Raw genomic sequence first — 14,797 nt, 5'->3', positions numbered from 1 at the left:
GCCGGCTGGCTTGACCGTTAAAGGGTGCTGTAACCCCCGAAAGTACACTCCAGTCCAAACCAAAAAAAAATTATTTTCTGTGTTTGTGAATTGTGTGCGCAGTAGCCGCACGTGCATCAACAAAGTAGTGCCAAGCGTGCGCCTGTGTCATAAGTAAAGGGCCGGCTGGCTTGACCGTTAAGGGTGCTGTAACCCCCGAAAGTACACTCCAGTCCAAACCAAAAAAAAATTTATTTTCTGTGTTTGTGAATTGTGTGCGCAGTAGCCGCACGTGCATCAACAAAGTAGTGCCAAGCGTGCGCCTGTGTCATAAGTAAAGGGCCGGCTGGCTTGACCGTTAAGGGTGCTGTAACCCCCGAAAGTACACTCCAGTCCAAACCAAAAAAAAAATTATTTTCTGTGTTTGTGAATTGTGTGCGCAGTAGCCGCACGTGCATCAACAAAGTAGTGCCAAGCGTGCGCCTGTGTCATAAGTAAAGGGCCGGCTGGCTTGACCGTTAAGGGTGCTGTAACCCCCGAAAGTACACTCCAGTCCAAACCAAAAAAAAAATTATTTTCTGTGTTTGTGAATTGTGTGCGCAGTAGCCGCACGTGCATCAACAAAGTAGTGCCAAGCGTGCGCCTGTGTCATAAGTAAAGGGCCGGCTGGCTTGACCGTTAAGGGTGCTGTAACCCCCGAAAGTACACTCCAGTCCAAACCAAAAAAAAAATTATTTTCTGTGTTTGTGAATTGTGTGCGCAGTAGCCGCACGTGCATCAACAAAGTAGTGCCAAGCGTGCGCCTGTGTCATAAGTAAAGGGCCGGCTGGCTTGACCGTTAAGGGTGCTGTAACCCCCGAAAGTACACTCCAGTCCAAACCAAAAAAAAAATTATTTTCTGTGTTTGTGAATTGTGTGCGCAGTAGCCGCATGTGCATCAACAAAGTAGTGCCAAGCGTGCGCCTGTGTCATAAGTAAAGGGCCAGCTGGCTTGACCGTTAAAGGGTGCTGTAACCCCCAAAGTACACTCCATTCCAAACCCAAAAAAAATTATTTTCTGTGTTTGTGAATTGTGTGCGCAGTAGCCGCACGTGCATCAACAAAGTAGTGCCAAGCGTGCGCCTGTGTCATAAGTAAAGGGCCGGCTGGCTTGACCGTTAAAGGGTGCTGTAACCCCCGAAAGTACACTCCAGTCCAAACCAAAAAAAAAATTATTTTCTGTGTTTGTGAATTGTGTGCGCAGTAGCCGCACGTGCATCAACAAAGTAGTGCCAAGCGTGCGCCTGTGTCATAAGTAAAGGGCCGGCTGGCTTGACCGTTAAAGGGTGCTGTAACCCCCAAAGTACACTCCAGTCCAAACCGAAAAAAAATTATTTTCTGTGTTTGTGAATTGTGTGCGCAGTAGCCGCACGTGCATCAACAAAGTAGTGCCAAGTGTGCGCCTGTGTCATAAGTAAAGGGCCGGCTGGCTTGACCGTTAAAGGGTGCTGTAACCCCGAAAGTACACTCCAGTCCAAACCAAAAAAAAAATTATTTTCTGTGTTTGTGAATTGTGTGCGCAGTAGCCGCACGTGCATCAACAAAGTAGTGCCAAGCGTGCGCCTGTGTCATAAGTAAAGGGCCGGCTGGCTTTACCGTTAAAGGGTTCTGTAACCCCCAAAGTACACTCCAAACCAAAAAAATATATATTTTCTGTGTTTGTGACTTGTGTGCACTGTGGCTGCACGTGCATCAACAAAGGAGCAGCGCCAAGCGTGCGCCTGTGTCCCATAAGTAAAGAGCCGGCTGGCTCATTTCTTAAAGGGTGGTGTAACCCACAAAGTGCACTACTCTCCAGCAAAAATAAAAAAATATTTTCTGTGTTTGTGTGCGCTTTAGCCGCACGTATATATCAATATAACATAAATGGAGGACCAAACTTTCTCTGATAAAAATAAAATAGGGAAAGATCAAGAACCACTTCCTACTAGTGCTGTTGCTGCTGCTGGGAGTTGTTCATCATCCCAGAGAGGAAGTAGGAACATCACTACTTTTACTAAACAATTGACCCTCCAACAGTCCCTAGCGATGAGGATGAAGTACGACAGCAGTCATCCTGAAGCAAAACGTATAACTGAGGCCTTGACTGCTATGTTGGTGTTAGACGTGCGTCCGGTATCCGACATTAGTGCAGTGGGATTTAGACAATTGATGGAGGTAGTGTGTCCTCGGTTCCAAATCCCATCTAGATTCCACCTGCATCCTCAAAGCAGCAGCGACAAGCGTGCGTCTGTCTGTTAAAGGGTGGTGACACCCTCAAAGTGTGCTACACAAACAATTAAAATATTGTTCTTTTTTTTCTGTCTTTGTGAAATGTGTGGGCTGTAGCCGCACCTGCATCCTTAAAGCAGCAGCGACAAGCGTGCGTCTGTCTGTTAAAGGGTGGTGACACCCTCAAAGTGTTCTACACAAACAATTAAAATATTGTTCTTTTTTTTCGGTCTTTGTGAAATGTGTGGGCTGTAGCCGCACCTGCATCCTTAAAGCAGCAGCGACAAGCGTGCGTCTGTCTGTTAAAGGGTGGTGTAACTCTCAAAGTGCTCCAAAAAATAAAAAACTATTTTTTTTATGTGTTTGTGACTTGTGTGCGATGTAGCCGCACTTGCATCCTCAAAGCAGCAGCGACAAGCGTGCGTCTGTCTGTTAAAGGGTGGTGACACCCTCAAAGTGTGCTACACAAACAATTAAAATATTGTTCTTTTTTTTTCGGTCTTTGTGAAATGTGTGGGCTGTAGCCGCACCTGCATCCTTAAAGCAGCAGCGACAAGCGTGCGTCTGTCTGTTAAAGGGTGGTGACACCCTCAAAGTGTGCTACACAAACAATAAAAATATTCTTCTTCTTTTATCTGTCTATGTGAATTGTGTGGGCTGTAGCCGCACCTGCATCCTTAAAGCAGCAGCGACAAGCGTGCGTCTGTCTGTTAAAGGGTGGTGACACCCTCAAAGTGTTCTACACAAACAATTAAAATATTGTTCTTTTTTTTCGGTCTTTGTGAAATGTGTGGGCTGTAGCCGCACCTGCATCCTTAAAGCAGCAGCGACAAGCGTGCGTCTGTCTGTTAAAGGGTGGTGTAACTCTCAAAGTGCTCCAAAAAATAAAAAACTATTTTTTTTATGTGTTTGTGACTTGTGTGCGATGTAGCCGCACTTGCATCCTCAAAGCAGCAGCGACAAGCGTGCGTCTGTCTGTTAAAGGGTGGTGACACCCTCAAAGTGTGCTACACAAACAATAAAAATATTCTTCTTTTTTCTGTCTTTGTGAATTGTGTGGGCTGTAGCCGCACCTGCATCCTTAAAGCAGCAGCGACAAGTGTGCGTCTGTCTGTTAAAGGGTGGTGACACCCTCAAAGTGTGCTACACAAACAATTAAAATATTGTTCTTTTTTTTTCTGTCTTTGTGAATTGTGTGGGCTGTAGCCGCACTTGCATCCTCAAAGCAGCAGCGACAAGCGTGCGTCTGTCTGTTAAAGGGTGTTGTAACTCTCAAAGTGCTCCAAAAAATCAAAAAAAAATTTTTAATGTGTTTGTGACTTGTGTGCGATGTAGCCACACTTGAATCCTCAAAGCAGCAGCGACAAGCGTGCGTCTGTCTGTTAAAGGATTACATCGGTGACAGCATCCAAGTAGGCATGTCAGACAGTCCGTACCTGTACTGGCAGGAAAAAGAAGCAATTTGGAGGTCCCTGTACAAACTGGCTCTATTTTACCTGAGTTGCCCCCCCTCCAGTGTGTACTCCGAAAGAGTGTTTAGTGCAGCCGGGAACCTTGTTAGCGAAAGGCGTAGGAGGTTGCTTCCACAAAATGTGGAGAAGATGATGTTCATAAAATGAATGATCAACTCTTCCAGGGAGACCAGCCTCCAGAACGTACAGAGGGACCTGTGGTTCCAGCAGGGACGAATTAATACTCTGTGAGGATGAGGATGTACATAACACTGAAGAGGGTGAGGAATCTGTGGATGAGGAGGATGAGGACGACTTCTTACCTCCGTAGAGCCAGTTTGTGCAGGGACAGATTAATTGCCAGCTTGTTTTGTGGGGGCCCAAACGAACCAATCATTTCAGCCACAGTTGTGTGGCAGACCCTGGCGCTGAAATGATTGGTTTGTTAAAGTGTGCATGTCCTGTTTATACAACATAAGGGTGGGTGGGAGGGCCCAAGGACAATTCCATCTTGCACCTCTTTTTTTTCTTTGCATTATGTACAGTTTGGGGCCTAGTTTTTCAATGCCATCCTGTCTGCCACTGCAGTTTCACGCCTAGATGGGTCACGTGTTTGTGCCGCCCACTCGTGTCGCTTAGCATAGTCATCCAGCTACCTCGGTGCAACCTTTTGGACATAAAAACACTATTGTGAGGTGTGAGGTATTCAGAATAGACTGGAAATGAGTGGAAATTAAGGTTATTGAGGTTAATAATAGCATAGGAGCAGAAAAACCTACAAATTCTGTGATTTTAGCTGTTTTTATGCTTTTTTAAAAAAAAATACAGATCCAAAACACAAAACCCAGAACCCAAAACACGGAAGGGTGGTTTTGGCAAAACCAATCCAGATCCAAAACACGAAGAAAGATCCAGATCCAAAACCAAAACACAAAACACGAAAAGTGGCCGGTGCACACCCCTACTTTCAATGTACTCGATTAATCAAATAAATAGCGGAGATGACGTAGGATGCGAGCGGCCAGGGGGCGTCTTTACAAAATAGCGAGCGCATGTTTCGTTCTCTCGCTCAGACATAGAGGCGTCAACAAACCGCAAAGAGCGAGCGCTCAATTTAAATAGCCGGCCCCTTTTTCTGAACGAGTGAGCGCAAATAGCGTCCGTCTCTGAATCAGGCCCTGAGATCCAAGTAATTAGTACACAAAGATGCTACTTGAGAAACATGGGGAGTGCAACAGACTTGTACTGAAACACGGGTACTAAGTACACAAAGATGCCTCTAAAGACACATGGGGAGTGCAAATGGACTTGTACTGAAACATAGGAACTGAGGGCCTAATTCAGACCTGCTCGCGTGCGCTGAGCGCTTGCAAGCAGGTCGATGGTGCCCTAATGCGCATGCGCACGACGGAGGGAGCTCCGTCGTGCGCATGCGCAAGACCCGCATAGCGACAGCCAAGCTGTCGCTATGGGTCTCATACCAAAGGGGGCGTGCTGTCGATGGTGAGTGACAGCACGCCCCCTTTGGTGGGCATGCCGGGTGCATTGCTGCCAAGATGGAGGCGTTCCCATGGACACTGACATTGCTATCTGCGCTCGGTGCCCGGCATCCATTCGATTGGGATTCCGGGAGTTGGGCTCCCGGCATATGTCTAATGACAGGCGTCGGCATATCAATGCCTGTCTTAAGACCCTTGCCGGGATATGACAGCCTGGAAGCCAGCTGTTTGGATTCGGTACACCGGCTTCCCTGACTTCATACCCTATGGACCGTGTATGTAGTTTACTGGTAATGATATGTAATGGTGTCCTTATTTGCTGAACTTACTGGTATAAGGGTGCACGGAGAGGTCTCAGGGGTCCACAGTCAGACTGTGGCTTGCAGGGATCATATGCACTCTCTCCATCTTGGATTCTGGCATGGATGTGCCTAATCATACTGCCTTGCTTGCCAGAGAACTGCTGAGTGCAGTGGTACAAGAGCTGGTGAATGGGAGTTGCCAGTCTGCACCTTTTTTTGTTGCTGCTTGCTAATGCATTGTTATGGTGATCTGATACTGACAATGTTATGATGCTAACTGTATGGGTTGCATTCCCTGTGGTAAGGGATAATAGTAGTATGTAGATGTCTGTCTTAGTGGAAAATTAGCCTATATATGATGCAGAGATAAGCCTGAGAGAAATTATGTTATTACAGTAAATTTCTCCATACATATAATAATGTGATGGTGTATCACTCCTAAATACTGTGTGGTTCTCCATGGTCTATTGGGCAGGTTGCGGATAAACTGGATAGGGTTTATGTGTTTATGATGTTGCAGGGTCACAGAGACCACAGACTTATAGGGATCTCTAAGGGTATAGCTTCCACTTCTATACTTGACGAAGGGGTTCCATAAAGGAACCACCTAAACATTTCTTAGAGCCCTCACCATTGCCACACACGGTGGGCAGAAACCATTGCCATGAACTGTTGAAGGTGCTCCCTACAGGTTATACTGGAGTACGTTAGTAAAAAATTACTGCACCTGCCATCAATCTCATAATACTTTTTTCATCCTTTACCAGTGCTATCTCAGAGACACTCTAATAGGGCACCAAACAATGACCCCATTCATCCTCCCCCTTTCCACCCCTCCCTTGTGACATTATGCTGGGGATTTATAGGGTAAGAGCTATTGCTTACACTAAGAACCTGATGTGTTTTTGTTTTTAGATTAATTTTGCTTGTGAAAGACACAGAGGGGAGCAACATGTACAAATTTGGAATTTAATAATTAGTGTTCTACCCCAACCACAGTGCACAGCAGAATGACTGTCCTAGTTCTAGTCATTCTATGAAATGCAAATGTGTACAGTATTACCAAGTAAAAGCAGCACTCATAGACTGTATTTATAGAACTTTTGAACCCCTGCTTAATGTTCAGTTCTGCTGCAGAAGTCAATTTGTGTTTGACATTCTATTGCAATGTCGTTAATCTATGACATTTATTAAATTATTTATTTTTTTAGAAACTACTCCAACCTTTTTTAGGCAAAGGAAGTAATGATTATATACTAGCAAAAGTTGCTTGTACACAACTGGGAATGGAATTTATTACAGTGCTGAGATGCTTACATCTGAGCCTCAAATAAATAAAAACGTTTTATGCCAGCATGTACTTTCACAGACCCTGATGCGACTCAACTATATATCTTTATTTTATAGCTCTCTCCTGTGGAATTTGGCTATACATTTTACATTTGCAGCACTGCTGCTTTTCTTGCATTGATTTTTCTATACTATTTTACTTTCCGGATGATAGTAGAAAACTGAAGTCGCTAAACATGCAGTCACAGTGTGGATGGCACAGACAAATAAGTGTTTGCTGATTAGATTTTATGGCTGAACTAAAGGAATCTACTGTATAACTAACAACTAATTCTATTACTCTAGGTGCATCATGAGTGCATATTGCAGGAAAATATAAATACACTATTATAGATGTCAAAGCAATTAAATCCTGAAGTATTTTGCTAAAAACACAAAACATGAACCACTCAGTGATAGTTTAAAACTACTATAAGCCCTGAGTTATTATTATCTGTGTGTTTTCCTGGTATTATTCAGTAGGACTCAGTACTGTACCTTTTATTTTCAGTCTAATTTTTAATCTTATAAGTTATAACCAGTTTCAGAAACAGGTAGAAATCAGCTAAATCATCTCAGAAAGGACTAAAATAAATCGGCCAAATGTAATAGGGTGAGAGTTTAGCAGTAACCTCTCACATTTGGTTGAGTTTTATCTTCAAAATGGGAAAACATCTGGATGAGAGTTTAAATTATGAGAGTATTTTGAGTCTAAAAACATGTGAGTTTGTGAGTTCTCGGACTCTATTACATTGGCCGAGTTTAAAAAATTTTACTGCTAAATTCTCACATTTTCTAAACTCTCACCCTATTACATTTGGCCCAAAGTCTGAAGACTTGTCCAGAGTGGGAAAGACACTAAAACTCTTGTATCAACTTCTAACTTTAGGTGAGTACTGGCACCTTTTTCTGAGCATTATCAGCCCCTAGTAATAAAGCAGCCATTGGTGATTGGTATCTGGCATGACCTTGCACTACCAGTGGTGTGGTACACTTTAAAATGAGGTGATGTGGAGACATGAAATAAAGATATATTAGTCTTTTGAAAGTTTTAAACAGTCAGCTGTTGGCAACTGTGACTTAATTTATCTTTACCAATCCTAGTTTATTTCCGGTTTGGAAAAGACTCTTGTCTTTTGATTTGGTGCCAGGTCAAAGGCATCAAAGTGAAGAGTCATCCCTGCACTTGGATATTTTGGGGCAGATGTAAAAAGCTCTGGAAAGTGATAAATTGGAGACTGATAAACTACCAACCAATCAGCTCCTGTCATTTTTCAAACACAGCCTGTAACATGACAGTTAGGAGCTGAGTGGCTGGTAGTTTATCACTCTCCAGTTTATCACTTTACAGAGCTTAGTACATCTCACCCTTTGTGGTTAAGTTGTGGCCACCCAAATCCAAATGCTACTGTAAACTCTCATTAATATTCTTTACAGAACATCTGCATTTAAATGTTCATTTTAATATAAATCAATCATCTAACCCCAAGATATAAAAGTTATACAACAAGACTAATATAATTATTTTGCAATAGACAGTATTAGCATCTATTTTCACTGGAATAAGCAAAAACAAGAACCCCTCAAATCAAGCTTATATTATACATTATGTTGAATGTATAAACTTGTTTAAAGCTCTGGACATTGTGTCATCAGACATTTCTATTATAATCCAGTTTTATTGCTATGTAGATACAACCTTGTTTAAGCCCATCCATACAAAGATTAATAATCTCTTTTGGAAAATAGTGAAATATGTAGACATACTGTAGTATATGGTCAACATTAGTCTTATGTCCCTATTTATCAATGAAGAAGACCTTGAAATCTAGCCTGCTTTTGGCTAAGATTAGCTTATCTCTACTTATCAAGCCCCACAGTCAGGCATTAGGTGTGGTGGCCATCATTGGTGCTCTTCTGTGACAGCTTCCCCATGCACAAGAATAAACTCTTTATAATTAAAATAAAAAAACTTTTTAAAAGTATATGAAAATAGGAATCATTTTTGTTCTTTTATACATTTTTTATTTTAATTTGATTTTTTTTAATCATGTATATTTATTGATTTTTCAAAAACACACAAGTGAAAAAGAAGAAAAGGAGGCACATGATCCACCAATTTGCACTTAAAGATGGCAAGTAAATACCTAACTGCCACAAGATGGCAAGCCAACAGTTGTTCACTCTCCATTCCCTCAAGGACTAATATAATAGCTGACCTATGCTGGACTGCTCTCTCCCTAAAGTAGCAAACCATTTTACCCACATATGCAAGAACAAGGACACTTGATTACATAGACCACAAACTTTCTAATACACATCAAGATATGCTTAATTGGAATTTATTTGCTGGAATTGGGATGAGTTATCTTTGGGCCTGTATAAAGATGACAACAACAAGTAACTCATCCTTTGCACCTGTAATATCCTGGGGTCATAGATAAAAAGGGACTAGGTCGTGTAGGCATTCTATTGGCAACATCATTCTAACAAGCCAATTTTTAAGATTCCACTCTCTTAAAATAATTTAATAAATGTGAGTTGTTCAATGAGCTAACAAGAGGCCATCATTTTTTGAAGGTCTTACTACAGAGCTAGCAGTAGAGAACTGATTGACAAAGGGAAAGATAGAATGAGAGATTGTTTCTTTCTTTTTTAAACAATCATTACGTGAAATGTACAGAGCTTTAGATCCTCCAGTTTCCAGCTCTGAGCAGGAATATCCCCTTTCAAGAAATGTATTAAATGTATTTTGCATTTGAACTTTGACTTCATTATCATCACTTATTATCCTCTTCGCTCTGAGAAACTGGGAGAAAGGCAGCCCGTTTTTTCTTGGCTATTGGATGATACCTATTGGCATGCAACATTGTATTCCTATAACTGGGCTTCCAGTATAAATTGGTATTTAGCCCAATTTCAGATCTACAACTTTTCACATTCAAAAAATTTACAGTGTTATTACTATAGGTGTACGTAAACCTGATTGTATAATCCATGTTATTGATTACATCCATCTGGGTATCAAAAGTGACGCATACGATGATGCAGCACCCGGAAGACATACAATTCTAAGCCAGCATTCTGAACCCAAAACAATAAAATATCATCTATATAGCGTGTGTAAAACAACAACCTCTCTGAAAATACAGGGTTACGTAGGATACATATATTAATTTGCGAATGCCGGGGCCACATTACTGTCCTTAGCCTTGTAGTTGTAGATAATAGGCTACCTCAAAGTAAAAAAAGTTCCTTGTGACAGTCTTTTCCAATAGTAATAGAAAAAAAAATCAAATCTGATCCCTTGTATAATGAATTATCCTCCAGAAGATGTTTTACTGCAATAAACCATCGGTTGTGAGGTATACTAGTATAGTGACTAATGACATCTATACAACAGGCCAGAAATTTTTCAGGAAAATTCTGTAACTTTGTACAGTAGTTTCGAAAGCAAATACATTGTGTTGTTTAAAAATAAAAGTATCACTTTCCTGTATTATTATTATTATTATTATTACTATTACATTTTATTTATAGGGCGCCACATGTGGTCCGCAGCGCCGTACATATAGTAAAGGGTACACAGAACATTACATTACAATTACAATACAGTAACCAAAATATAAACAGAACACAAGTAACAATTAGCAACACAATTCTCCATACACAGTACAGCTCTGAAGGTGAAGGCTGTCATAGAAGTGCTAGAGAAGAAGGCTGTGAGACAGTGGGGAGGAGACCCTGCTCCTAGGAGCTTGCAATGTAGGGGAGAGGGGAGACAGACAGATGACATGAGGTATGAGTGTGTAGAGGGGGACCTGAGTGCAGGAAGTAAGCAAGGTAGAGATGGCTGAGGTGGGAGGGACAGAGAGCTGGTAACATGGTTATGTGGTGGAAGGGTATGCTTTGATGAACAGGTGGGTTTTCAGTGCACGTTTGAAGCTCTGCAGGGTCGGGAAGAGCCTGATCGAGCAAGGAAGCTCATTCCAGTGGAGGGGGGCTGCACGGGCAAAATCTTGGACACGAGCATGAGATGAAGTAACCAGGGTGGAGGAGAGGTAACAGTCATTGGCAGACCAGAGTGAGCGGGAGGGAGTGTGTAAAGAGATGAGGTTGGAGATGTAGGGAGCAGTAGAGTTAGAGAGGGCCTTGTATGTGAAGGTAAGGAGTTTGAAGAGGATTCCGTAGGGGAATGGGAGCCAGTGAAGGTTTTGGAAGAGGGGAGTAGCAGAAGTGGAATGGTGGGAGAGGAAGATAAGTCTAGCTGCAGCATTGAGAACAGACTGGAGGGGGGCAAGATAGCAATGTGGGAGGCCAGTAAGGAGAAGGTTGCAGTAGTCAAGCCGAGAAATGATTAATGAATGAATAATCAGTTTGGTAGCATTCTGGGAGAGGAAAGGCCTAATGCGAGCGATGTTGCATAGCTGGAACCAACAGGATTGTGCCAGAGATTGAATGTGGGGGGTGAAGGAAAGAGTGGAGTCAAGGGTGACACCCAAACAGCAAAGTTGGGGTACAGGGGAGATGATGGTGTTGTCAACAGTGATAGCGAGATTGGATGGCTTTGAGACTCTATTTGGGGGAAAGATGATGAGTTTGATTTTGTCCATGTTGAGCTTTAGAAAGCACTCGGACATCCAGGAAGAGATGGCAGAGAGGCAGCTGGATACCTGAGAGAAAACAGAAGGGGAGAGCTCAGGAGAGGAGAGGTATAGTTGCGTGTCATCGGCATAGAGGTGGTATTGGAGGCCGAAGGAGCTGATGAGTTCTTCTAGTGTAGAGGTGTACAGGGAGAAGAGCAGCAGGCCCATGGCAGAACCCTGCGGGACACCAATGGGAAGGGTGGAAGGGGGGGAGGTGGAGCCAGAGGCAGACACTGAGAAGGAGCGGTTGGTGAGGTAAGAGGTGAACCAGGCATGGATGGTGTTAGAGATGTCAAAGGTCTGAAGGGTGCAGATGAGGAGAGGAGGAGGAGAGTATGATCCACGGTGTCGAAGGCTGCAGAGAGGTCCAGGAGGATGAGCAGAGAGAAGTGGCCCCTGGATTTGGCTGCAAGCAAGTCATTGGTGACTTTGGTCAGGGCAGTTTCAGTGGAGTGAAGTGGGTGAAAGCCATATTGAAGAGGATTAAGGATGGAGTTGTCAGAGAGATAGCTAGTGATGCAGCTATAGACAAGCCGTTCAAGTAGTTTGGAGGCAAAAGGGAGAAGAGAAATGGGGCGGTAATTGGCGGGTGAGGATGGGTCGAGGTTGGGTTTTTTAAGAATAGATGAGCCAAGAGCATGTTTGAATGAGGAGGGAAAGATGCCAGTGGAGAGAGATAAATTGAAAAGGTGGGCAAGGTGGGAGCAGGCAGTGGAGGAGAGGGAGCGTAGAAGGCGAGAAGGGAGGGGGTCAAGGGGGCAGGTGGAAACCAGCCCCCTTGACCAGATGTATGTATGACCAGCTGCAAGAAGTGATCAAGGTACTACCCAATTTTTATTGTAGGCAATGCGTAGAGCAGGGGCACATTTGGAAAAGTAGTAGTTAAAGCCTTATTGGTGGTCTCATCAATAATAGACTTAGTAAATGCCAAAGACAAAATACTGTAGAATCAATTCCTTTCTTGAATGAAGGGGTAGGATCCCCAGACAACTTGGTATAAACTCAAGAGTCGCTCAACTTTCTATAAATTTCATCTTTATAAATTTTTAAATCCTGCAGGACAATTGCGCCCCCTTTATCTGTGGGTCTTATTACAATAGAGTCACAAACACTAAGGATTCTTAAAGCTAGGAATTCACCTCTGGATAAGGTAGTGTTTAACCTTCTCTTGTTTCCCAAAGTCTGATACAGTAGAATCTAAGATCCTGGTGTAGCATTTCATAGATGCACTGTGAGTTTGAGACTCAAAAGTAGATAAGCATATATTGAAATGCACTAGCAAGTTTGTGGTCTCTGTAATCAAGTGTACTTGTGGCCTTGCATATGTGAGCAAAACTGTTTGCTCCTTTAGGGAGAGAACATCCCAGCATAGATCAGCTATCAGAGGGAAAGGAAAGTGAACAACCGGTTGCTAGCCATTTTGTGGCAGCTAGGCATTCACTTGCCAACCTTAAGTACAACTTGGTGGATAATGTGCCTCCTCTTTTTTACGAGAAACAATACATCAAGAAAATTATTACAATTGGAAGCTCATTGAATATATGATTTAAATTCTGTGGCCTCTATGGGACTAAATTAAAATTTGAGCCTTTCTTGTTTACATTGATTTTCATCACCTTTTATGATGAACTAGTTTTATATTGGGAACCATGTGTGTAGTCTCCCTGATCAATTTCTGTACATGTGTATATATGTTGTGGTGAGAGGAGTTGTCTCTCACCTGAATTGCCCACATTCCTGTGGGATCAGCTCCCTCCAAGGGAAGCTAGAGTGAAGCCTATGCTGCTGTATCAGTGTAGGTGTGGAACTCCAGGTTTTCACAGTTGTACAGGCCCAGCTGCAGCTCATCACTGAGAGACAAAAAGAGTTTAAAACTGTCATACACCTAGTGCTCTTGGCACTGATGCCGGTAAGCAGCCAGTTTAGTAGACCAAAGTTCTATGGTGCCAGAGATTGATGCTTGGCTATGCTGGAAGAGCCTGGCAGATTTTGGCTGCAGGCCATTGCAGCAAATTGTCCTCTTAGCACTGGAAGTGCTGGGACATTTACTTTTGTTTGTTTACTTGTGTTATATGCCTAAACCTATGCATGCTAAAGTGCACTGCTTGCCTGTTTTGAGTCCTCATTTCTACACCCTGTGTTACAATTTATATATGGTTTATGGTTTCTTTATATAGTTGATATTAGCCAACAAACAAACAAAGAAACAAACCTCTTTGTGAGATCCCTTCTCTTGGGTTAGCACTTCTCCAAATTGCCCCAGGTGATTTTAATTTGTATGGGTCCTCTACATTGCAGTACAGACATTTAAATGGGCTCTATTACAGGTAAGTCCTAGATAAATTTCTTTACTGTGTCAGTATTAGGGATGTTATGGACCCACCTTATGAGTTTACAGTGACGTGATAAGTGGGCCAACATCTTTGGCCACATATGTACTAAGAACCTTACTTAAAAAAAAAAACATGTTAATTTTTGGAGTTTATTATAAATATTTTGCTCATTAGAATTTTTAGTGCTTATAGTGTGCACCTGCATCTCCCATTTTTTTCTGCAAGCGAAAGCTTCATGCTGCCATCTACCTAATTGGTATTTCAGAGGAATCAGCAGCCACTTACCATTTTATGTATATGGTTATCATTCTACAAGCCTGGGACCCGTTACTTTTGGGAGGGTGGCCTAATTATTGGAGACGTAGTCATGTCCCTCTTAGAAAATAAGTACTTACTGGGCCACAAAGTAAAGGGGAGTGCTGTGAGGTGTGGGAAAATCCAGGGGGGAAGAGATCAGTATGATTGCTCCCCTCCCCCTGCAGAGGCAGAGGAGACTACTGCAGCTGCTAAGCAGCAGCAGCTTCCCAGGCCCCACTGCAGCCCAGCACACGTGTTATAAAATGATTTACATTCAAATGTAAATTTGCCCCAAAGCAGTTAGTAAGATTTACTTGTTGATGAAAACACATTGATATTTTTCAGAAAATGCATGTAGCCTAATGGTGCATACACACAGGACGATCGTCAACAATAACGATATCATTGAACGATCTCCCGGGGGTGTGCTGGATGATTGATATCAATCATCCAGCGCACCACCAACCCACCAACAACGGCCAACGACCCGCGATCAACGATCGCGTGTCCCTATAGTAACCTGGTCAATATCGACCAGGTTGGCCTGCATGCACGGTAGATGGACGATATCTTTATCGTCCATACATGCCCGCGCATCGCAGGTCATTGTTTGGTTGGAGAAACAGAAAAAATGCACGATATGAATGATAATGATATGATCGATATTGTTATCGTTCATATCCTGCATTTTAATTGTACCGTGTGTACACA

This window comes from Taudactylus pleione, unplaced genomic scaffold (genome assembly GCF_031769625.1).
Source record: "Taudactylus pleione unplaced genomic scaffold, aTauple2 ptg000479l, whole genome shotgun sequence".
Taxonomy (NCBI): Eukaryota; Metazoa; Chordata; class Amphibia; order Anura; family Myobatrachidae; genus Taudactylus; species Taudactylus pleione.
This window is presented reverse-complemented; position numbering follows the sequence as displayed.